This window comes from Nyctibius grandis, chromosome 3, assembly GCF_013368605.1.
Source record: "Nyctibius grandis isolate bNycGra1 chromosome 3, bNycGra1.pri, whole genome shotgun sequence".
Taxonomy (NCBI): Eukaryota; Metazoa; Chordata; class Aves; order Nyctibiiformes; family Nyctibiidae; genus Nyctibius; species Nyctibius grandis.
Window position 1 is genome coordinate 89,379,575 of NC_090660.1, and position 23,600 is coordinate 89,403,174.

The following is a 23,600-nucleotide window of genomic DNA, read 5'->3' on the forward strand; positions in this document are numbered from 1 at the left end:
TCATGGAGAACCAGGGATCATAGTTTATACATATTTTTTCAGCAAAATGTATACTTGTAATCAGAAGTGAAAAAAGGTCATCGCCTTTTAACTGAAATCAAAATAGAATGATTTCAAATGAGCTGAAACTGTGCATAACTTGAGTGTGCTAAACTTCTGATTTGTCTGTACATTTGTTTTCATGGGTGATCTCTTTACTACTCTTCCTCTGTGTGGCTTTAGGGAATAAACCAGAAGCTGAACAAACAGCTGACAGCGGCGGCAGCAGCGACAGTGGCGACAGCGGCGGCAGCGACTTGAGGTTAGTGCGGAGGCGAGGGAGACATCGGGCTTAACTGGGCGGTTTTCGTACTCTGGGCCCCCCCCAAGCCCTCCCCGAGCATCAGCCCTGAGCTGCTCCCCCCCCACCCCAGACCTGGAGGTTCCAGGCAACGAATCAGGAGAGGAGGGGGAGTAGCCGGAGGCACCACGGGTGATTTAAACGTGGTGAAACCAGAACAAACAGCTGACAGCGGCGGCAGCAGCGACAGCGGCGGCAGCGACTTGAGGTTAGTGCGGGGTCAAGGGCGACATCGGGCTTAACCGGGCGGTTTTTGTACTCTGGGCCCCTCCTGAGCCCCCCCCGAGCATCAGCCCCGAGCTGCTCCCCCCCCCCACCCCGGACACAGAGGTTCCCGGCAACGAATCAGGAGAGGAGGGGGCGTAGCTGGAGGTACCGCGGACGATTTAAACGCACCACCCCCTGTTGATTGGGTGATAAAAAGCCTCTGGGAGGACAGGGACTAGTCCCTGGCTAGAGGGGAGAGGGAGACTCAGCTGTGACTGGGTGTGTCCCAGGGTGGGAGAGGCCGCAGCAGTTTGCAGCTCATTGGGGAGGGCGCTGACTCCCTCCCAGTGCACAAGGCGAGGAAGGTGCCAAGGAGCTGTGAACCAGGGGTGTCACCAACAGGTATTTCCCATCTCAGTGAAAGAACAATGGTATCTACCCGGCAGAAGAAGACCAAAATGGATGTGGGAACCCAGACAGAGCTCCCACGGAAGGAGGCGATGGTGCAGGTTGCTGGCTGCAGGGAATGCTACAGCGTCTCTGTGGTGTCAGGGGGCTGTGTGCGCTGTGAGCAGGTAGATGATCTGCTCGGCCGAGCGGCACAGCTGCAAAGCCAGGTTGAAAGGCTTCAAGCCGAAGTAGAAAGGCTTAGGAGCATTCGGGAGGCTGAAATGGAGATAGACTGGTGGAGCCAGGCTCTGCCTTCCCTGCAACAAAAATGGGAGCACCTGCCGGAGAGCTCCCAGGATCGAGGGACCCCTGTACTCTGCCCCTCTCAGGTGGAAAACAATAACTTAGAGGAGAGGAGTGAGTGGAGGCAAGTCTATGGCCGTGGCAAAAGGCGAGTGCCCTCCTTGCCTACCTTGCCTCCACAGGTGCCTCTGAGCAATAGATATGAAGCCCTAGTGGAATACAGCTGGTCCAATGGGGATGTGGTGGAGAGGCAACCTATATCAGAGGTCCCACCACAGTCAGAAAAACATGACAGGCGTATAGCTACCTCCTCCACAAGGAAGAAGAGAAGAGTTTTAGTGGTTGGAGACTCCTTCCTAAAGGGATCTGAGGGCCCAATATGCAGAGCTGACCCCCATCACAGGGAGGTCTGCAGCCTGCCTGGAGCCCGAATCAGGGATATCACCAGGAAACTCCCCAACCTGGTGAAGGCCACAGACTACTACCCCCTGCTCATCTTCCAGACAGGTGGGGAAGAAGCTGCATCCCGTAGTCTGAAGGGGATGAAGAAAGACTACAAGGCCCTAGGACGGTTGGTGAAAGGGTCTGGGGCACAAGTTGTTTTCTCCTCCCTCCTTCCATTTTCAGGTGATGACGTGGGATGGAATAGTAGGATTCTCTCTATTAATGCCTGGCTACGAGACTGGTGCTACAGGCAGGGCTTTGGGTTCTTTGATAATGGCTGGTTTTATAAGACACCAGGCGTGACCGTAGTACATGGGAAAGGTTTATGTCGTAGGAGCAAAAGGGTTCTGGGACAGGAATTAGCAGGGCTCATTCGGAGAGCTTTAAACTAGATTCAAAGGGGGATGGGGTAGTAGCTGGGCTTGCACCACTGGGGCAAGTGTTGAGGTAGACCAGGAGGCCTCCCATCCCCCTGGGGTGAAATCGGTGTGCTCAGCTCGCTCCCTGAAATGCCTGTACACCAATGAGCGCAGCATGGGGAATAAACAGGAGGAGTTAGAAATCCGTGTTCGGTCGGGGGGCTATGATTTAGTGGCAATTACAGAGACTTGGTGGGACGCCTTGCATGACTGGAATGTGGTCATGGATGGCTATGTCCTGTTCAGGAAAGACAGGCCACTAAGGAGAGGTGGTGGAGTTGCTCTTTATGTGAGTGAGCAGCTAGAATGTATTGAGTTCTGTCCAGGGGCGGATCAGGAGCGAGTTGAGAGTTTGTGGGTGCGAATTAAGGGACAGGCTGGCAGGGTGATACTGTTGTGGGTGTCTATTACAGGCCACTGGATCAGGATGAGGAGGGTGATGAGGCCTTCTACAGGCAGCTGAGAGCAGTCTCTCAATTACAGGGCCTGGTTGTTGTGGGGGATTTCAACTACCCTGATATTTGCTGGGAGGCCTACTCAGCCAGCCATCCTCAGTCCGGGAGGTTCCTCCAGTGCATTGATGATAACTTTCTGATGTAAATGGCGGATGAGCCAACTAGGAGAGGAGCGCTGCTGGATCTCATCCTCACTAACAAGGAGGGTCTGGTTGAAGAGGTGAAGGTTGAGGGCAGCCTTGGTTGTAGTGACCATGAGATGGTAGAGTTCAGGATCTCATGTGGCAGGAACAGAATAGCTAGCAGAATCGCAACCCTGAACTTCAGGAAGGCCAACTTTGGCCTTTTCAAGCAATTGCTAGGGGAAATCCCATGGGACAGGGTACTAGAAGGTAAGGGGGCTCAGGATAGTTGGTTAGCATTCAAGGACTGCTTCTTCCGAGCTCAAGATCAGAGCATCCCAACAAGTAGGAAGTCAAGGAAGGGTAGCAAGAGACCTGCATGGTTAAACAGGGAACTGCTGGGCAAACTCAAGTGGAAGAAGAGGGTATACAGATCATGGAAGGAGGGGCTGGCCACTTAGGAGGAATATAAGTCTGTTGTCAGAGGATGTAGGGAGGCAACTAGGAAAGCTAAGGCCTCCATGGAATTAAACGTTGCAAGAGAGGTCAAGGACAACAGAAAGGGCTTCTTCAAATACATTGCAGGTAAAGCCAACACTAGAGGCAATGTAGGCCCACTGATGAATGAGGTGGGGGCCCTGGAGACAGAGGATAAAAAGAAGGCGGAGTTACTGAATGCCTTCTTTGCCTCTGTCTATACTGTTGGAGGCTGTCCTGAGGAGCCCCGGACCCCTGAGGCCCCAGAAGAAGTCAGGATAGAGGAGGAATCTGTCTTGGTAGATGAGGGCTGGGTCAGGGACCAATTAAGCAATCTGGACATCCATAAATCCATGGGCCCTGATGGGATGCACCCACGGGTGCTGAGGGAGCTGTCAGAAGTCATTGCTAGGCCACTCTTCATCATCTTTGCTAAGTCGTGGGCAACGGGACAGGTGCCTGAGGACTGGAGGAAAGCGAATGTCAATCCAGTCTTCAAAAAGGGCAAGAAGGAGGACCCGGGTAGCTATAGACCGGTTAGCCACACCTCCATCCCCGGAAAGGTGATGGAACAACTTGTTCTTGGTGCTGTCTCTAGGCACATCGAGGATAGGGGGATCATTAGGGGCACTCAGCATGGCTTCACCAAGGGGAAGTCATGCTTAACCAACTTGATAGCCTTTTATGAGTACATAACCTGGTGGATAGATGATGATAAAGCAGTGGATGTGGTCTATCTCAATTTCAGTAAAGTGTTTGACACGGTCTCCCACAGCATCCTCGCAGCTAAACTGAGGAAGTGTGGTCTGGATGATTGGGTAGTGAGGTGGATTGTGAACTGGCTGAAGGAAAGAAGCCAAAGAGTGGTGGTCAATGGGACAGAGTCCAGTTGGAGGCCTGTGTCTAGCGGAGTCCCTCAAGGGTTGGTACTGGGACCAGTACTATTCAATATATTCGTTAATGACTTGGATGAGGGAATAGAGTGCACTGTCAGCAAGTTCGCTGATGACACAAAACTGGGAGGAGTGGCTGACACAACGGAAGGCTGCGCAGCCATTCAGAGAGACCTGGACAGGCTGGAGAGTTGGGCGGGGAGAAATTTAATGAAAAATAACAACGGCAAGTGTAGAGTCCTGCATCTGGGCAAGAACAACCCCATGTACCAGTATAAGTTGGGGGCAGACCTGTTGGAGAGCAGCGTAGGGGAAAGGGACCTGGGGGTCCAAGTGGACAACAGGATGACCATGAGCCAGCAATGTGCCCTTGTGGCCAAGAAGGCCAATGGCATCCTGGGGTGTATTAGAAGGGGTGTGGTCAGCAGGTCGAGAGAGGTTCTCCTACCCCTCTACTCTGTCCTGGTGAGGCCGCATCTGGAATATTGTGTCCAGTTCTGGGCCCCTCGGTTCAAGAAGGACAGGGAACTGCTAGAGAGAGTCCAGCGCAGAGCCACAAAGATGATTAAGGGAGTGGAACGTCTCCCTTATGAGGAGAGGCTGAGGTAGCTGGATCTCTTTAGCTTGGAGAAGAGGAGACTGAGGGGTGACCTCATTAATGTTTATAAATCTGTAAAGGGCAAGTGTGATGAGGATGGAGCCAGGCTCTTCTCAGTGACATCCCTTGACAGCACAAGGGGCAATGGGTGCAAGCTGGAACACAGGAGGTTCCGCATAAATATGAGGAAAAACTTCTTTACGGTGAGGGTGACCAAACACTGGAACAGGCTGCCCAGAGAGGTTGTGAAGTCTCCTTCTCTGGAGACATTCAAAACCCGCCTGGACGCGTTCCTGTGTGATATGGTCTAGGCAATCCTGCTCCGGCAGGGGGATTGGACTAGAAGATCTTTCGAGGTCCCTTCCAATCCCTAACATTCTGTGATTCTGTGATTCTGTGATTCTGTTAGGAAGGAAGAGAAGTTTATTTGGCCAAATTCCAGTAAATCCAAGAAAACTAAAGACATGGCATTGAAAAGTAGGCTTAAGTCTAAGGGATTTAAATAACGTATTTGAAGATAGAAGATAGTGTTTTACACCTGGGATTACTTTTTTTTTTTTTTTTCAAATGACACCACTGCACAGCTAAATTTGCTTCCAGATCAAAGGGCACACCTCTGTGGACCATGACCTTGAAAGAACTGTGGATCTGACTCCCAAATAAAGGCTGAGCTTCACTTTCTTTTAAATCTGCATTCCTCGATCTTCTTTCCAATAGAAACTAAGTCATGGGAAGGCAGGCATATTTGAGATGTAGCTGATTTCACATCATCATCCAGGAACTCTAAAATCCATCAGTTTTGACGTAGGCTATCATAATCAGAAGAAAATGCTCAGAAGTACGGAGTATTATATATGAAAATCTGTCACAGGGATTATATAACAATTTTAAAAACCAACCAAACAAACTGTCATCATGTAAGGCTGGGTGGGCTGTTAAGCAGATGACAGACGCTCTCCATTAACCCTTTCCTTCCCCAGAAGGGAAAAGGAAAAGAGAAAAGGGAGAGAGACTTACATGTTGGAAAGTTAAACCAGTTTTAATAAACAATAAATAATAAAAAGTAGTATAATAAACAATGAACTATACACAAAACCACTACTGAGCTCCCCCCGATGATGATCACATCACCGCTGACACTGCAGGGCAGGCACTGGGGAGGCCTGAGCCAGATGCTGCAGCAAGCAGGAACCAAATTCAGGAAGGAAAACAGAAGAATGGGCAGAGACCTCCCAGGATGTCAGCCAAAGGGGAAGAGAGCGTGACCCTCATGGTCCCTCAGCTCTAAACTATCACATGGGTGGTATGGAATACTTCATTGGTCAAGTTTGGGTCACCTGTCCAGTCTGTTCCTCCCTGCAGGTGCAACACTTTTACAGCCTTTCCTTTGTGGAATGAAGAGACCCAGCGAGGACCCTAGTTTCCCTGGCAACAAGCACGTGTGGTCAACTTCAGAAAGTACAGTCACTTAAAAGAAACTTAACTGAAAATTCTGTCGTAGTACAAACCAGGACATAAACAAACCCTGAAACAACCCTTACTATTTTGTAAAATGGTGGTCTCTCTTTTTCAGGATGCACTTGATATAGTCACATCACTACTGAAAAAAGTCAAGTCTGTCAGTCAGACTTTTTGTTCAGCACCACTGGGCAGTAGCTATATGATATGCAAAAGTATTTTAAATGTTGTTTCCCATTAAAAGTGAATATGGGTTAGTTACCACAACACTATACATCCAAATGATCCAAAAGACAGAAAAAGGATTTTTAGCCTACAGTATGAATAGTTCAGTAGAGGTATACCTAGACTGCCAAATACATCTACTCTAGACAGGTATACCACACCGCACATGAATATCCTCTCTATAGTATATTGACTGTTTCCAGCCTATCTAGAACTTGTTGACTCTTAATGTCTTATGGTTGCATAACTGGGGTTAAAGGGCTTCAGTGTGAAGTGTGCAGATAATAAGATGGTTATGATATGGTGTATCATGTCACTGGCTGGATAGCCAAGCCCAAAGAGTTGTGAATGGAGTTAAATCCAGCTGGGGGCTGGTCACAAGTGGTACTCCCCAGGGCTCAGTATTGGGGCCAGTTCTCTCTAATATCTTTATCAATGATCTAGACAAGGAATCAAGTGCACACTCAGTAAGTTCGCAGATGACACCAAGTTGGGCAGGAGTGTTGGTGTGCTTCAGGGTAGGAAGGTTCTGCAGAGGGATCTGGACAGGCTGGATCGATGGGCCAAGGCCAGTTGTATGAAATTTAACAAGGTGAAATGTCGGGTCCTGCACATGGGGCGCAACAACCCCATGCACCACTACAGGCTTGGGGAAGAGTGGCTGGAAAGCTGCCTGGTGGAAAAGGACCTGGGAGTGTTGATCAATGGCCATCTGAATATGAGCCAGCAGTGTGCCCAGGTGGCCAAGGAGGCCAACAGCATCCTGGCTTGTATCAGAAATAGTGTGGCCAGCAGGACAAGGGAAGTGATCATCCCTTTGTTCTTGGTACTGATGGGGTTGCACCTTGAATACTGTATTCAGTTTTGGGCCTCTCACTCCAAGAAAGACTTTGAGGTGCTGGAGTGAGTCCAAAGAAGAGCAACGAAGCTGCTGAAGGGTCTGGAGAAAAAGTCTTGTGAGGAGCAGCTGAGGGAACTGGGGTTGTTTAGTCTAGAGAAAAGGAGGCTGAGGGGAGACCTTATTGCTCCCTACAACTACCTGAATGGATGTTGCATCGAGGCGGATGCTAGTCTCTTCTCCTAGGTAACAAGTGATAGGACAAGAGGAAACAGCCTGAAGTTGTGCCAGGGGAGGTTTAGATTGGATATTAGGAAAAAATTCTTCAGTGAAAGGGTTATCAAGCAGTGGAACAGGCTGCCCAAGGGAAGTGTTAGAGTCACCATCCCTGGAGGTATTTAAATATGAGTAGATGCAGTGCTTAGGGATATTGTTTAGTGGTGGACTTGACAGTGTTAGGTTAATGGTTGGACTCAATGATCTTAAAGGTCCTTTCCAACCAAAATGATTCTATGATTCTATGACTCTATCAGAATGCTCATTATGGTATAGAAGTGTGAGTATGTGCTGTGTGTCCTAAAAGTGACATTATAGTGGAACTGTGCTGGACAAGAAAAGCAGCAGAACCTGAACCTGATGTGCATTGCATCGGAAACCTAGGGAAGTCTGGAATCACACACAGATTTTATTCCAGAAGAAAATTATTTGTTCTCACCAAGAAATAACCTGGGAATAAACTAGTATTTAAACATTTTGGATGATTAGTAAACCAACACCTGGGACCGAACTGTAGAGATAAATTATTTAACACTATACGTGCACATTATACTCCAAAGTCGCTCTGACAAAGGAGCACACATTTTCATGTATCAAAAGCACATGAGGCAAGGTTCTGTAACACAAAACTTTAAACAGGAATACAAAGAGGAGGAAAAACTCCATGGCCCGTGAGTTTACTTGAAATTTTGCCTGATCTGTAGTGGCTTTTAAAGATGCCTTCCAAGGCAACTTCTAGACAACATTCTGAGACAACAAATCCTGACCAATTTCTACTTTAAGTATCAGTTCCCAGTGCCAAACTTTTCATTACAGAATTTTTTTAACAATCTCCCTTTCTACTGGCTATCTATGAGGTATGAACTGATCTCTAAAAAAGTGTCTTCATTCCCTACTATTCATAGAATCATAAAATTGTAGAATCATAGCATAGTTTGGGTTGGAAGGAGCCTTTAAAAGCCATCTAGTCCAACCCCTGCTGCAATGAGCAGAGATATCTTCAACTAGATCAGAGCCCCATCCAATCTAACCTTGAATGTTTCTAGGGTTGGGTCATCTACAGACTCTTTGGGCAACCTGTTCCAGTGTTTCACCACCCTCATTCTAAAGAATTTCTTCCTTATATCTAACCTGAATCTACCCTCTTTTAGTTTAAAACCATTACTCCTTGTCCTATCACAACAGACTATGCTAAAAAGTTTGTCCCCATCTTTCCTGTAATCCCCCTTTAACTATTGAAAGGCCACAATAAGGTCTCACTGGAGCCTTATCTTCTCCAGGCTGAACAACTGCAACTCTCTCAGCCTGTCTTCATAGGAGAGATGTTCCATCCCTCTGTTTGTTTTTGTGGTGCTCCTCTGGACCTGCTCTAACAGATCCATGTCTTTCCTGTACTGAGGGCTCCAGACCTGGACGCAGTCCTCCCGGTGAGGTCTCACCAGAGTGAAGCAGAGGAGCAGAATCACCTCCCTCAACCTGCTGGCCATGCTTCTTTTGATGCAGCCCAGGATAGAGTTGTCTTTCTGGGCTGCAAGCGCCCATTGCCGGCTCACATCCAACTTTTTACCCACCAGTAGGTCCAAGTCCTTCTCCACAGGGCTGCTCTCAATCCCTTCATCCCACAGCCTCTATTGATACCAGGGATTGTCCTGGTTCAGGTGCAAGACCTTGCACTTGGCCGTGTTGAACCTCATGAAGTTCACACGGGTCCACTTCTCAAGTCTGTCCAGGTCCCTCTGGATGGCATCTCATCCCTCAGGCATGTCAACTGCACCGCTCAGCTTGGTGTCATATTCCTTTTTCTTTTGCTTAATTCAAATTATGCCATTGTGTAGTATCATTGTTTGTCACATGCCAAACACATTTCTTAGGCATTCAAGGCTGACAGGTACTCTATCTTTGATTTACTGTTGGTTTATTACGTGCTTATTTTTGACTCCTTGCACTCCTCCCCTTCGAAGGTAAATTGTAAAATTCCTGAGAGGTGACAGCACTGGTATTCAAAACATTTATAGGTTTTTATGTATTTTTAAGTCCACTACTACGTATTCTAGAATTATTATGAGAGGAGATATTTATCATACAAATATTACTTTAAGTCTGCATTTTTCAATTTTTTCCAAGCATGACAGAGAGAACAAACCATAGAAAAATAATGTAAGAGATATTAGCAGAGGGTTTGCTTTTTCTCTGTAAGACTTCTACCTTCTTGAGTCACAGTGTTAGTTTTAAGGAACTTCATCAACTATATCTAGAAGGAATCTTAACACTCTGTGTGTTACATTTTTAAAGCCTCCAGTGCTAAGGAAGAATGAATGAAGTGTCCTACACTATTGAGTATATGGGAGGATGAAAAGATCCTACTATCTCTGTAGAAGTCTTGTCCTACCAGGTACTGAATATAACTGCTTCTGAATTTTAGATCATCTTATCTGAGAGAAATTTCCACATTTGAGAAAAAGGATTACATAAGTTTTTAGTGATTTTTGTTTTACTTTAAAAGCAGGTGTTGCTAAAAGGTAACTCCATAAACAATGCAAGGCTGTACTGACTAAATGATGCTGAGGTGTTCAAACAGGATTACATCATTCTATGATTTCCTATCATTTTTATAGCGTTGCTGTGCAAACATTCTTCCAACATTCATCAGAGCCAAAGAACAGGAAAGGAATCATTCAAAAGAGGACTTTCAGAAGAAAAAGATAACATTATTGCACTATCACGAACTTCAGCAGGAAACGCTTTAATTTTCCTCAGGTATTTTTCAGCTCCCTTGCACAAGTTTTCATGTCCTCTAAAATAAGAGCAATATTGAAAGGCAAAAACCATCTTTTTACCGTATGTCAAAGCACTCAGTAAATGCTATCTTGGAACGCCTCTGACACTGTTTTCAAAATATGTCATTAACAGATTCATGATATATTGACATATTTTCAGGATACTTGAAATTCAGAACTTTTATCATACTCTGCTTCACTGACTTGCTCTGCTTTTATCACAAGTTCTTATTTTTCCCCTGTGGATAATGTCAGAGCTTTACTACAGGGTTTCAAGGGTAAGTTTCTTTTGATTTGTTTTGTTTTGTTTGTTACCATCCTTAATTAAAATCTATTATTTCCTTTTTTTTTTTTTTTTGCTAATGCAGCCAGCAAGCCTTTGGACTACTTTGCTGTAATAGCATAGTGCTGTCTCATGTTCAACTTGTTATTCCAAGAGTTTTCTGCAAATGCTGGGGGAAAAATAAGAGCTAACCATACAGGCAGAGCCTCAGTGAAGTAAAATATGATGGAGAACTTCACATCATCCTGTTTCCCATCCTACCTGCATTTGCTTACAGGCACTTGAGATGGACCTTGATCATGCAGCATTCACAGAGGACGTGAAAGCCTCCCCCATCATGCTATCCTCCAGACACTTTCCTCACTAGGCATAGACAGTCTTGTCCCCTTGGCAGCTGAATACTGTACCTGTTCATCAGTCCTCAGATGTATAGCACCTCCTCCTACCTCTTTTTCTTCTCTTCTATGTATCTTTCCATATGTTAATATCATAAGTCAAGAGAAATTGATATACTGAATGTAAGCACAGTGGAATAATTAGGGTATGTTATTGTGATACATCTTGAAAAGTATCTCAAAGGTGTCATTCCAGGTGATTGCAATTTATAATTTCATTTGGGGTATATATTTGCCTGACACCTAAAACAAGGAGGCAGGAATTGGCTGATGTGTGCTGCCAGATCATCAGTGCTATATAACAGCAATTTAAACATTTCCTTTGGCTTTGTCCTATACAACTATAGTAAATTATGTGAGAGAAGAATGACAGAAGATGCGCATTTGGGTGACTGTCAGGAGCACTGCAGTTTGGAGATTCTGAAGGACTCAAATTCTGAGAGTATAATCTTCCCAGACCGTGTTCCTTCAGTTTTATAACTTGGCTTAACATCCTAAACTAATAAAACATACTATGTGAAGATTATGCCTGCAAATCAAATGAGAGTATAATTAATAATCCTCCCGTTTTAAAGAGCATTTTAAGAACTTTGAACTGCCAGTATTTAAATTAGTTCAGTTACACTCTGTAAAGCTCCATTAAATTTACAGCTTTATAAGACTAGCTTGGAGGGTTGATAGCACTGACAGCTCTTCACAGTTTGCTAGACGTTCTGAAGATGTTAAACAAACAAACAAATATTAATCCCATGTACTAGAAACAAGACCTTGTGTTTCCTTAAATGTTTCAGGCAAATTTGTAGAAGTTGGAAAAAAACAATCCTCTTCTTCTCAGTCTCTCATTATATAGAAACAATTTAGTTTAAATTAGGGTAGAGAGCAGAGAAAAGGTAACATTTTTATGTAACTGATTGAAAGCAAATAATCCTGGAAAGGAGAGAGAGGAGATGGTATATGGAAAAAAGGATGTGAATAGGAATCACTACTGTATATGAGAGACAGGAGAAAAAGAAATAAGGTTTAGACCAATGACTCCCAGCTTGCAAATGAATCTATTTATCTCTCCCCAAGGCTTTGGAAGAAGAAAAAAAGTGAAAGACTTCGTCAGTATTGTCAATTTCAAAAGTTATGACTTAAGTCCATGTATGACATACATAGAAGTCCTGGATATATTTTTTTTTATTTAAATTATATATCTCGGGGAATTTTTATTCTCCAGTTGGATTTTCAGTCTTCAGAATGTCCTTGACGTATTTCTCTTTTGTCATGATACTAAAATTTGATCTTTCTAATGAAACCTAAGATTCTTACAGAATCTGAAGGCTGAATGAGTTGCATGAAAAACCATAAAATATCCTTATAAAAAGTCAGAGAGATGCTAGCACTGCATTTTGTTTGGTACCTTATAAGTGCTGAGGCTCCTCAAAATTATTAAGAAGCTTTAATAAAAAGGAAAAATGGATAACATACTTTGTTTGGACTTCACTATGGATTCTCACATCCAAGTTCTTTCTATGTAATATATCCATTGAGAGTTTATCATATGGTAGTTTGATTATTACAACATTCTTGACAAACGCAATCTTCCCATGTTCCTAACTAGAACACTGCTGGAAAAAACATTGTCTTATTCTGTCAACATAAGCAATCTTTCTGAATCTCCCTCTTGATTCTCGGTTTTCTTCTACAATTAACTATTGATTCTTCTTAACAAATATTACAGCTGATTCTTCACCATTCTAACTGGATTATTTTTTCCTTCGGTAAATAAGTTTTAATATTAACCAAAATTATTCTGTGGAAGGCTTATTGTCATTATTATCCAAGAAGTTTGACTAGATGATAGAAGGTTCCCTCACTGTTCCACGAGCTGAAAATGAAAGGCATAAATATGAAAACTTTATCCAACATAGGGTTAAACTTTTAATGAACGGAACACTGGAAAAGAGTTTGAATGAATGGGTATAATAACTGTGTTACAGAACTCTGCACTGTCTTGACTTGGGCTGAGCACACTGGTTTCTTTAAACTAAAGAAAATGGATATTGCAGAATCAAATTGTAGTGGCAGGCCCTAGGCCAGCTCCTACAGACGAAATTGGAGATTTCTTCAGTGTCTAGAAATAGCATCACATAAATTCTGTCAGATATCATGGTTGTGGGCTGAAATTTGTAGGTTTGCCAAGGTATGTTAGATGGATTCAAGTTTCTAGATAAACATTTCAAGTTGTTCAGTCCCAGATGCTTTTTCAAGTACAGAAATGCAGACAGGATCCATACAAATTCATTGCAGTAATCACGTTAAGCAAAATTTTTTGTTCAAAGTGGAACATTTATTTATCCCAATTCAGTAGTAATCTGGGTTCTATGCTTTAAATAGAGGCTTAAAAGCCATTCAGACTGGAAACTGCAGTATTCGTACGTGCAACAGAAATATTGACAATTTCCCAAGTATGGAGGAATCAACTGTAAAAGAAGATACATTACATGTATAGACTAAAGACATGTTATAAACCTTGAGTACAGAATTGTATGATAGTATAGTGTGAGCCAAGGTTGAGTAAAGATGAAATCATGGTCACTGAGTATTTTCCTCTTACTTTACTTCAGTATTGTTCATCTTGTAAATTACAGTAATGTTAAAACTATCATTACACTAAATTAGCCATATAAGATCCTTCTGTAGTCAATGAAGAAAAGTGAATCACTTTTCAGTGGAGTTTATTCCATCAAAAAACATCTGTCTAACATGAATGGATGAACCTCTACACTCTAGTGTTGATGTAGACCAGGAGGCCTCCCATCCCCCTAGGGTGAAATCGGTATGCTCAGCTCGCTCCCTGAAATGCCTGTACACCAATGCATGCAGAATGGGGAATAAACAGGAGGAGTTAGAAGTACATGTTCGGTCGGTGGGTTATGATTTAGTGGCAATTACAGAGACTTGGTGGGACAACTCACATGACTGGAATGTGGTCATGGATGGCTATGTCCTGTTCAGGAAAGACAGGACAGTAAGGAGAGGTGGTGGAGTTGCTCTTTATGTGAGTGAGCAACTAGAATGTATTGAGTTCTGTCCAGAGGCGGATCAGGAGCGAGTTGAGTTTGTGGGTACAAATTAAGGGACAGGCTGGCATGCATATACTGTTGTGGGTGTCTATTACAGGCCACCGGATCAGGATGAGGAGCTTGATGAGGCCTTCTACAGGCAGCTGAGAGCAGTCTCACAATTACAGGGCCTGGCTGTTGTGGGGGATTTCAACTACCCTGATATTTGCTGGGAGGCCTACTCAGCCAGCCATCCTCAGTCCAGGAGGTTCCTCCAGTGCATTGATGATAACTTTCTGATGCAAATGGTGGATGAGCCAACTAGGAGAGGAGCGCTGCTAGATCTGTTCTCGCTAACAAGGAGGGTCTGGTTGAAGAGGTGAAGGTTGAGGGCAGCCTTGGTTGTAGTGACCATGAGATGGTAGAGTTCAGGATCTCATGTGGCAGGAACAGAATAGCTAGCAGAATCGCAACCCTGAACTTCAGGAGGGCCAACTTTGGCCTTTTCAAGCAATTGCTAGGGGAAATCCCATGGGACAGGGTACTAGAAGGTAAGGGAGCCCAAGATAGTTGGTTAGCATTCAAGGACTGCTTCTTCCGAGCTCAAGATCAGAGCATCCCAACAGGCAGGAAGTCAAGAAGGGTACCAAGAGACCTGCATGGTTAAACAGGGAACTGCTGCGCAAACTCAAGTGGAAGAAGAGGGTGTACCGATCATGGAAGGAGGGGCTGGCCACTTGGGAGGAATATAAGTCTGTTGTCAGAGGATGTAGGGAGGCAACTAGGAGAGCTAAGGCTTCCTTGGAATTAAACGTTGCAAGAGAGGTCAAGGACAACAGAAAGGGCTTCTTCAAATACATTGCAGGTAAAGCCAACGCTAGAGGCAATGTAGACCCACTGATGAATGAGGTGGGGGCCCTGGAGACAGAGGATAAAAAGAAGGCGGAGTTACTGAATGCCTTCTTTGCCTCTGTCTATACTGTTGGAGGCTGTCCTGAGGAGCCCCGGACCCCTGAGGCCCCAGAAGAAGTCAGGATAGAGGAGGAATCTGTCTTGGTAGATGAGGGCTGGGTCAGGGACCAATTAAGCAATCTGGACATCCATAAATCCATGGGCCCTGATGGGATGCACCCACGGGTGCTGAGGGAGCTGTCAGAAGTCATTGCTAGGCCACTCTTCATCATCTTTGCTAAGTCGTGGGCAACGGGACAGGTGCCTGAGGACTGGAGAAAAGCGAATGTCACTCCAGTCTCCAAAAAGGGCAAGAAGGAGGACCCGGGTAACTATAGACCGGTCAGCCTCACCTCCATCCCTGGAAACATAATGGAACAACTTGTTCTTGGTGCTGTCTCTAGGCACATCGAGGATAGGGGGATCATTAGGGGCACTCAGCATGGCTTCACCAAGGGGAAGTCCTGCTTAACCAACTTGATAGCCTTTTATGAGGACATAACCCGGTGGATAGATGATGGTAAAGCTGTGGATGTGGTCTATCTCGATTTCAGTAAAGCGTTTGACACAGTCTCCCACAGCATCCTCGCAGCTAAACTGAGGAAGTGTGGTCTGGATGATCGGGTAGTGAGGTGGATTGTGAACTGGCTGAAGGAAAGAAGCCAGAGAGTGGTGGTCAATGGGACAGAGTCCAGTTGGAGGCCTGTATCTAGTGGAGTCCCTCAAGGGTCGGTACTGGGACCAGTACTATTCAATATATTCATTAATGACTTGGATGAGGGAATAGAGTGCACTGTCAGCAAGTTCTCTGGTGACACAAAACTGGGAGAAGTGGCTGACGCACCGGAAGGCTGTGCTGCCATTCAGAGGGACCTAGACAGGTTGGAGAGTTGGGCGGGGAGAAATTTAATGAAATATAACAAGGGCAAGTGTAGAGTCCTGCATCTGGGCAAGAACAACCCCAAGTACCAGTACAAGTTGGGGACAGACCTGTTGGAGAGCAGCGTAGGGGAAAGGGACCTGGGGGTCCGAGTGGACAACAGGATGAGCATGAGCCAGCAATGTGCCCTTGTGGCCAAGAAGGCCAATGGCATCCTGGGGTGTATTAGAAGGGGTGTGGTTAGTAGGTCGAGAGAGGTTCTCCTCCCCCTCTACTCTGCCCTGGTGAGGCCGCATCTGGAATATTGTGTCCAGTTCTGGGCCCCTCGGTTCAAGAAGGACAGGGAACTGCTAGAGAGAGTCCAGTGCAGAGCCACGAAGATGATTAAGGGAGTGGAACGTCTCCCTTATGAAGAGAAGCTGAGGGAGCTGGGTCTCTTTTGCTTGGGGAAGAGGAGACTGAGGGGTGACCTCATTAATGTTTATAAATCTGTAAAGGGCAAGTGTGATGAGGATGGAGCCAGGCTCTTCTCAGTGACATCCCTTGACAGGACAAGGGGCAATGGGTGCAAGTTGGAACACAGGAGGTTCCGCATAATTATGAGGAAAAACTTCTTTACGGTGAGGGTAACTGAACACTGAAACAGGCTGCCCAGAGAGGTTGTGGAGTCTCCTTCTCTGGAGACATTCAAAACCCACCTGGATGCGTTCCTGTGTGATATGATCTAGGTAATCCTGCTCCGGCAGGGGGATTGGACTAGATGATCTTTCGAGGTCCCTTCCAATCCCTAACATTCTGTGATTCTGTAATCTCCTTATGAGAATGTTTGTCCTTTTTCATTGAACATAAAAGAGCCTAAATGACTAGCAAAAACCAGATGTTAGCTTTTAGCTGTTTGAAGTCAGGTAACAATAAATCCACAGTCAGTCCTGGAGTTCTTTAAGCCTGTCTATTTCGACTAGGATGCAGAGCATGTTTTACAATTTACTATCTCACAGTCTGCTCTACACAAAATAAGTCTGTTTCTTCTTGATGAGATTTATCTTTACTTCAGTTTCCAGATAGATAGACCAACTATCCTTCCTTCACTAGGAAGACATGAAAACATCACACTAACCTCTTAGCTACTACTATTGGGAAGGCTTGTTTTCTTGGCTTTTCTGACATAAGAAGTTGTTGAAGTTCTTCTATTTTATCTTTGCTAAACAGAGAGTTAACAAGGTAGCACTGAAAGTTTTCTTCATGTTACTATGGTCCTTCACTCTAGTGTGGTTTATGTCCCTCTAGTGAAGCAGAGAAGGATGATGTGAAGTGTGCAACACGCTCATGTAGGAGCTGCTAATGCAGCTGAACATTATTCACAGTCAAGTACAGAGGAGCCAGAGCATCACAATGCGTAAGTGCCTTGGGGCTGACAGAGGTTTTTGAGAGGTTTGAAATTTACTAATTATTTACCCCCAATTTCCCCCTCTGACTTATTCTCTGATAGCTATACGGAAGTGAATTTATATCATAAGATTCTAGTCACTGAGGTCATTTATCCTCTGTACAGACATTTACATCTGAAAAATGCTTGAGGGAAAATTGGAGTAAAAGAGAAGTAAATGGCAGATAGTTGGACACACTCTACAAATGAAAAGTAGATTTTTGTTATCTTTGGAAAGCAGACTGAAAGAAATTATTTAATTTTCCCATTGAAGCTTTAGTGAATCAATAATTAGAAATATTTGAATGATCTTACAAGCTTGAGTAACTGAAAAGGGCAATTCCATTTAAAGGAATAGAGATACTTCTTTATATAAAATATTTTTTAAAGGAAATATATTTTGATAATAATGCAAAGATAGAGGACAAAAATCAGCCTTTCTATTAATTCTAATTATTCATTCCGCATAAATATGAGGAAAATCTTCTTTACGGTGAAGGTGACCGAACACTGGAACAGGATGCCCAGAGAGCTTGTGGAGTCTCCTTCTCTGGAGACATTCAAAACCCGCCTGGACACATTCCTGTGTGATATGGTCTAGGCAATCCTGCTCCGGCAGGGGGATTGGACTAGATGATCTTTCGAGGTCCCTTCCAATCCCTAACATTCTGTGATTCTGTGATGTCATTGTTTTATTGGGATTTTTGCCTAAAGGCAACAGAGGATGTCAGTAAGTCATAGAATCCTTAACAGCCTTAGCTATAAATACATACATTTTCAGCAGAAGCTTTAAAATTTCCTTTTCCTGATCTGAGTCTAATTTATCCTGAAGAAGTCCTTCGTTAAGAAGTCCCTTCCTTAAGTGAAGGGGAATGAGCAAGAGTAAATCAAAGATCATCTACAGAAAAGCAAAAACCAAAAGAAATTATGTAAATGATAGCCTCTATTCTATTATTTCATCTTTGCTACTTCTAGATTTTTTAAAAGAATGTAATATTCTATCATGTTATATACGTTTTAGAATAGCTATAATAAAACTTCATGATATTTCTGTAGAGTCCTGATAGTTTAGTCCCTGCTAAATCTTACAGGACCATTTTGTGACTGGTCAAAGTAATAGGTAGGTAAGATATTCTTAGAGGGAGTCATTTGAACAGGGAAGTGAGGTTGTAACTTGTAAAAGCCAGAGAAGAGGCAATTGTAGTTGTCAAGGCGAAAGATGATCATTAGGTCCTCATATTAGGTTTTGCAGGAACAGCAAAGCAAGAGCTCTTAATTTCTTTCCTTACCTTTGTCCTGGTTTGGCCTAAACCAGGCCGATTTTCCTTTCAGTGATTTTTACTTTCAGCTAAGTCTCCTCTAAGTAACTGCACTTTCTGAAACTAACTGCATGTTTTGCAGACAGTGTCTGCTTCCAGGACTGATAACGCTCGAAGTTTGTAGTTATCGCTGAGGCACCAGTAGGGATGTTGTGCAGTAAGGCTCTTGCTATACTTAGTCTTAGAGAAACCAAGGTCACTGCTGAATTCCTCATTGCTTACGAGTGAAGAGCCGAAGGGGGGTCGCAGCTGCATGGGGGAGCAGACAGGGCAGGTGACCCAAAATTGACCAACGAGGGTATTCCATCCCATACACGTCATTCTCGGTATAAAGCGGGGGGATCACAAGGGTCTTGCTCTCTTTCTGCTATGGCCGGTGTCCAAGGAGGACTCCGTCTGTTTTCCTGCTGCCCCCAATTCCAATCCGTGCATCCCTGAATCCAGCTCTCGACCGTCGCTAGGCCCAGGCTGGGCCTTCCCGGAGCCTGCCCTGCAGTGCCGGTGGTGACGTTGCCGACATCGGGGGAATTCGATCTTGGTTTTGTATATATATTTGTATATATTTAATTATTCCAATATTATTATTATACTCTTTTTCATTATTATAGGTTTATTAAAACTGTTTTAACTTTCCAACCCGGAAGTCTCTCTCCCTTTTCCCTTTCCCTTTCCCTTCGGGTGGGGGCGGGGAGGGTTAACAGAGAGCGTCTGCCGCAGGTTTAATAACAGGCCCAGATTTAAACCGTGACAGATTTATTGGCGCCCAACGTGGGGCTCGAGAGAAGCTCCAACAGGTTCCTCTGATAAGTCGAATCCCGGCTCCGGCAGGAGGAGACCCATAGAGCTCAGCTGAGAGAGTATCAGATTTCTTCCTTTGAGATTTACGAGGGGTTGGAAATTAAAACAGATAGCGAAGATGGTAATGTCATTTTTGAACGCTGTGTTATCTCATCTCTTTATAAAGCCTTTTACAGAGTTAAGTGTAGTGATACCTTACTTGCCATATGCGCTGTTTGTTACTGTTTATGTGCAGTTTATCACTGCTGGGCACTGGTCAATATGCATTGTTTTGTTATGGCGTTTCATACTGATTTATGTCGTGATAAACTGGGCTGTTACTAATCTGACTGCGGTAGCAGCGATTTTATCTGCGGACTCCAGGCGTCCTTTAGCTGATTGTGTTAATGATTACACTTCCAATTTTACTTTGGGAAATAGTACCTTCTCCTTTTCTGCCAAGCTGATTCCTCTAGATTTTGTGAAATTCGGATCGTGCTGTCTAGGTGGCATGTTTTTATTTTTGGTTGTCCTGAATGTATTTCTGATGTGGGATAAGATTAAATATCGGTGCAGGGACAGTTGTAGGTGTTGTGCAGCCACCTCAGATCCTACAGAGTGTGCTGCCGCTACAGCCACTAAATCCACTGAAACCTCGGCAGCCTGCACCACAGCTGCTACACCTCCCAAGATGGCCACTGCAGCTACTCAGACTCTAACAAGTCTCAGCACTCCCACGACAGCCACTGCATCTACTCAGACCCCAGCATCTATCGAATCTGTACCAATTGCTCCTGTAACCAGGAAGAAATACCAGAAGAAATCAGCTCGTGAAGAGAAGGATGATGACTCAGAGCCTTCTAAGGCAGAGCCATCATATGACCCAGGTGAGGGCCCTTCTCAGGCAGAGTTAGGGCCTGACACAGATGGGGGTTTCCTTGATCGTCCTTTTAAAACAGACCCATCACAGAAGAAAGGTCCTTCTAAAGCAGAACTATCACAAGAGGAGGACTCGGACGTAGAGATAACCTACCACTCCTTATCCCTGAAGGACCTGAGAAATATAAGGAAAGACTTCAGCCGTTATGATGGTGAACCTATTATTACCTGGTTGCTCCGATGCTGGGATAATGGGGCAGACAGCATGCGATTAGATGGCAGAGAAGCCAGACAGTTGGGATCCCTGTCCAGAGATGGTGGTATTGATAAGGCGCTCGCAAGAAAGTCAAACACTATCAGTCTCTGGAGGCGACTCTTGTCAGCTGTAAAGAGCAGGTATCCCTATAAAGATGATGTTATGAGCCACCTAAGCAAATGGACCACTATAGAAAAAGGTATTAACTACCTCAGAGAACTGGCTGTGCAAGAGATTATTTATAGACACCCACGGGAAGTTGTAGATCCTGTAGATCCTGATGAAGTGGAATGCAACCGATCCATGTTCCGGAAGGTTGTGAAGAATGCTCCACCGACATATACCCATACATTGTCAATATTAGTATGGGGAGAAGATGATATGGCACGTTCTACTGTGGGTAAAATGGCTAACTGTATGCGACAGTATGAAGATAGTATTTCTTCCCCACTGCAGGCACGCATTTTGGCTGTGGAAAAACTAACTAAGGAAAACAAGGATTCATTTAAACAACTGTCAGACAAACTGTCCAAGATAGAGAATAAACTTGACTCTCTACCTACACAGGCGCACGTTGCAGCTGTTAAGAGAAAACGCCCTCCTACAGGACCAACTCAAAGGAAACGGAACACGTCACGAGGTATCCTGTGGTTTGCCCTGCGTGATTATGGGGAGGACATGAACAGATGGCATGGACAACCTACCAGTACCTTACAGGCACGAGTACGTGAGTTGCAAGCTAAAAGAAATACCAGAGAGAATTTTTCTAGAAGGATGGCTGCTCCAGTTACCAGTGAGCAGGACCCCAGTCAGGGTAGATGGGCCTCAAATTCCTTTTTCCCAAGTGTGAATAGGAGAAATGAAGGTCCAGTCCCTGTGAGCAGCACGAATCCATTTCTTAATTAGGGGGGCCCTGCCTCCAGCCAGGTGGAAGAGAGGGACAACCGAGTTTATTGGACTGTGTGGATTCGATGGCCTGGCACATCAAAACCACAAAGGTATCGAGCCTTGGTAGACACTGGTGCACAGTGCACCCTAATGCCATTGGATCATAAGGGGGCAGAACCTATCAGTATTTCAGGAGTAACAGGAGGATCTCAAGTGTTATCTGTATTGGAGGCTGAAGTGAGCCTAACTAAAAATGAATGGAAAAAGCACCCCATTGTGACTGGCCCAGATGCTCCGTGCATCCTTGGCATAGACTACCTCAAGAGAGGGTATTTTAAGGACCCAAAAGAGTATAGATGGGCCTTTGGTATAGCAGCTGTAGAGACTGAGGACATTAGACAGCTGTTTACCTTGCCTGGCCTCTCAGAGGATCCTTCTGTTGTGGGGTTGCTGAAGGTTGAAGAACAACAGGTGCCAATTGCTACTGCCACGGTGCACCGACGACAATATCGCACCAATCGAGACTCCCTGATCCCCATTCATAAACTGATTAGACAATTAGAAAATCAAGGAGTGATTAGCTTAGAAACGTCCTTATCTACAGAGTTTTTACTCGGGAATTACCTCACAAACATGTCACTAAATTTCAGATGCACAAATGTAAGATATAGGCAAATAGGTACTGAAATGTAACTTAATTACTAAAAATGAAGCTTGGAAAATAATCTGAAAACATTTAATTATGAAGTAAAATATCAGACTACAATTTATATTCTTAAATGAGGCAAATAATTTTTGAAAGATATAATAGGTATAAATCTCATATTAAAAATAATTTTAAATATTCCCATCATAAGGAAATCTGGAAATGTTTTGAAACATCTAATTAATCTGCCCTCTTACTTTGCTCTGTAATCAGCAATGTAGCCTATGAGACAATGCCAATGACAATCATTTTCTTGAAGGCTAGGACATCTCAGGTTAAATTCTCAAAACCAACTCCATTCTCTTGAAAATGTCCAGCTCAGGGGTCTATCTAGCTTTTTTCTACAACCATGCAGTAACTTTCAATCCATCAGAATTTTATGATTTTAAAAGAACAAGTTAAACAGAATAATTTGAGTAATTTATTCCTACTAAAAATTTATTTTTCTGTGTTTTATTTGGGGAAAGGGGGAATAAGGTGTTTTTTATTGTCCTCTTCCTCATTATTCCCTGGCTGCTTCATCTTCCATTTACATACTATGAACAATAAGGCCAATGAAGAGATAAATTTATATACACAATGCATTGCTAAAAAGTTTGTATTTTCTACCAGATTTCTTTTTATGTCTCTCAGATACCTTTGATGCTGATATGACATCCCCTTAGTACTTACATACCACAATATCCTGTTTTTTGCTACTCCTAACAATAATGTTCACAGCACTTTGGGAATAATTCTGCTCAAAATCAAAACTTAAAGCACTTGTAGAGCTGTTCAGACATTATGCACTCTACAGATATAGCAGAATTTGTATGCCCATCAGTATGATTTTGAATTTCTTGCTAGCATCATTTCAAAGAGCCATTTTTAAAATGGAAAGAAAAAAATCATACTATGCATCCATATAGATATTTTTATATTTTATTCAGTGAAATTTGTTAGATTGAAAAAAAAACACTTTAAATTTGATATGTGTTTATTTTACAGATTCACAGTAACCCTAAGAGAATCAAGACTTTATTGTGATATGATGTATACAAACTCTTAAGGAGCATCTTTTCCTGTCTCAATAGTTCACAGCTGAGTGTAATGAAGAGGGATGGCTTCACCTTCAAGCCAAGATTAATCTAGTATTTTAAGACTAAGATTGTTTATACAGAAAACCCAGGATATATTTTTGAGTGAGTCTGGATGTTGAATAACGGAATAGATTACTTGTTTCTACGAGAACAAATGCAGCACTTGATATATAAGTAAGGAAGGCACAAAGTGCATTAAATATTTGTTCTGAGAAAAAAGAATAAAAAAACAAAATATGGTTTCATTATCAATAGTTTTTAAAATTTGTGTAAATTTTGAGGTTTTCTATTACAGTTTTCTAATGAAAATAACTATCACTTAGTATATCATGCAATATCCTAGTAATGAAGAGCCACGTTCCCTTTGCCGAAACTTCATCTAAACCCCAATGTAGGGGAATTTCCAGTGCAACAATAGTCCCCATTACAAATGGGATCCTCCATTTCATGCCACAAAGTTCCCCCAGTACTTTGAAAAGACTTCTGAGTCTG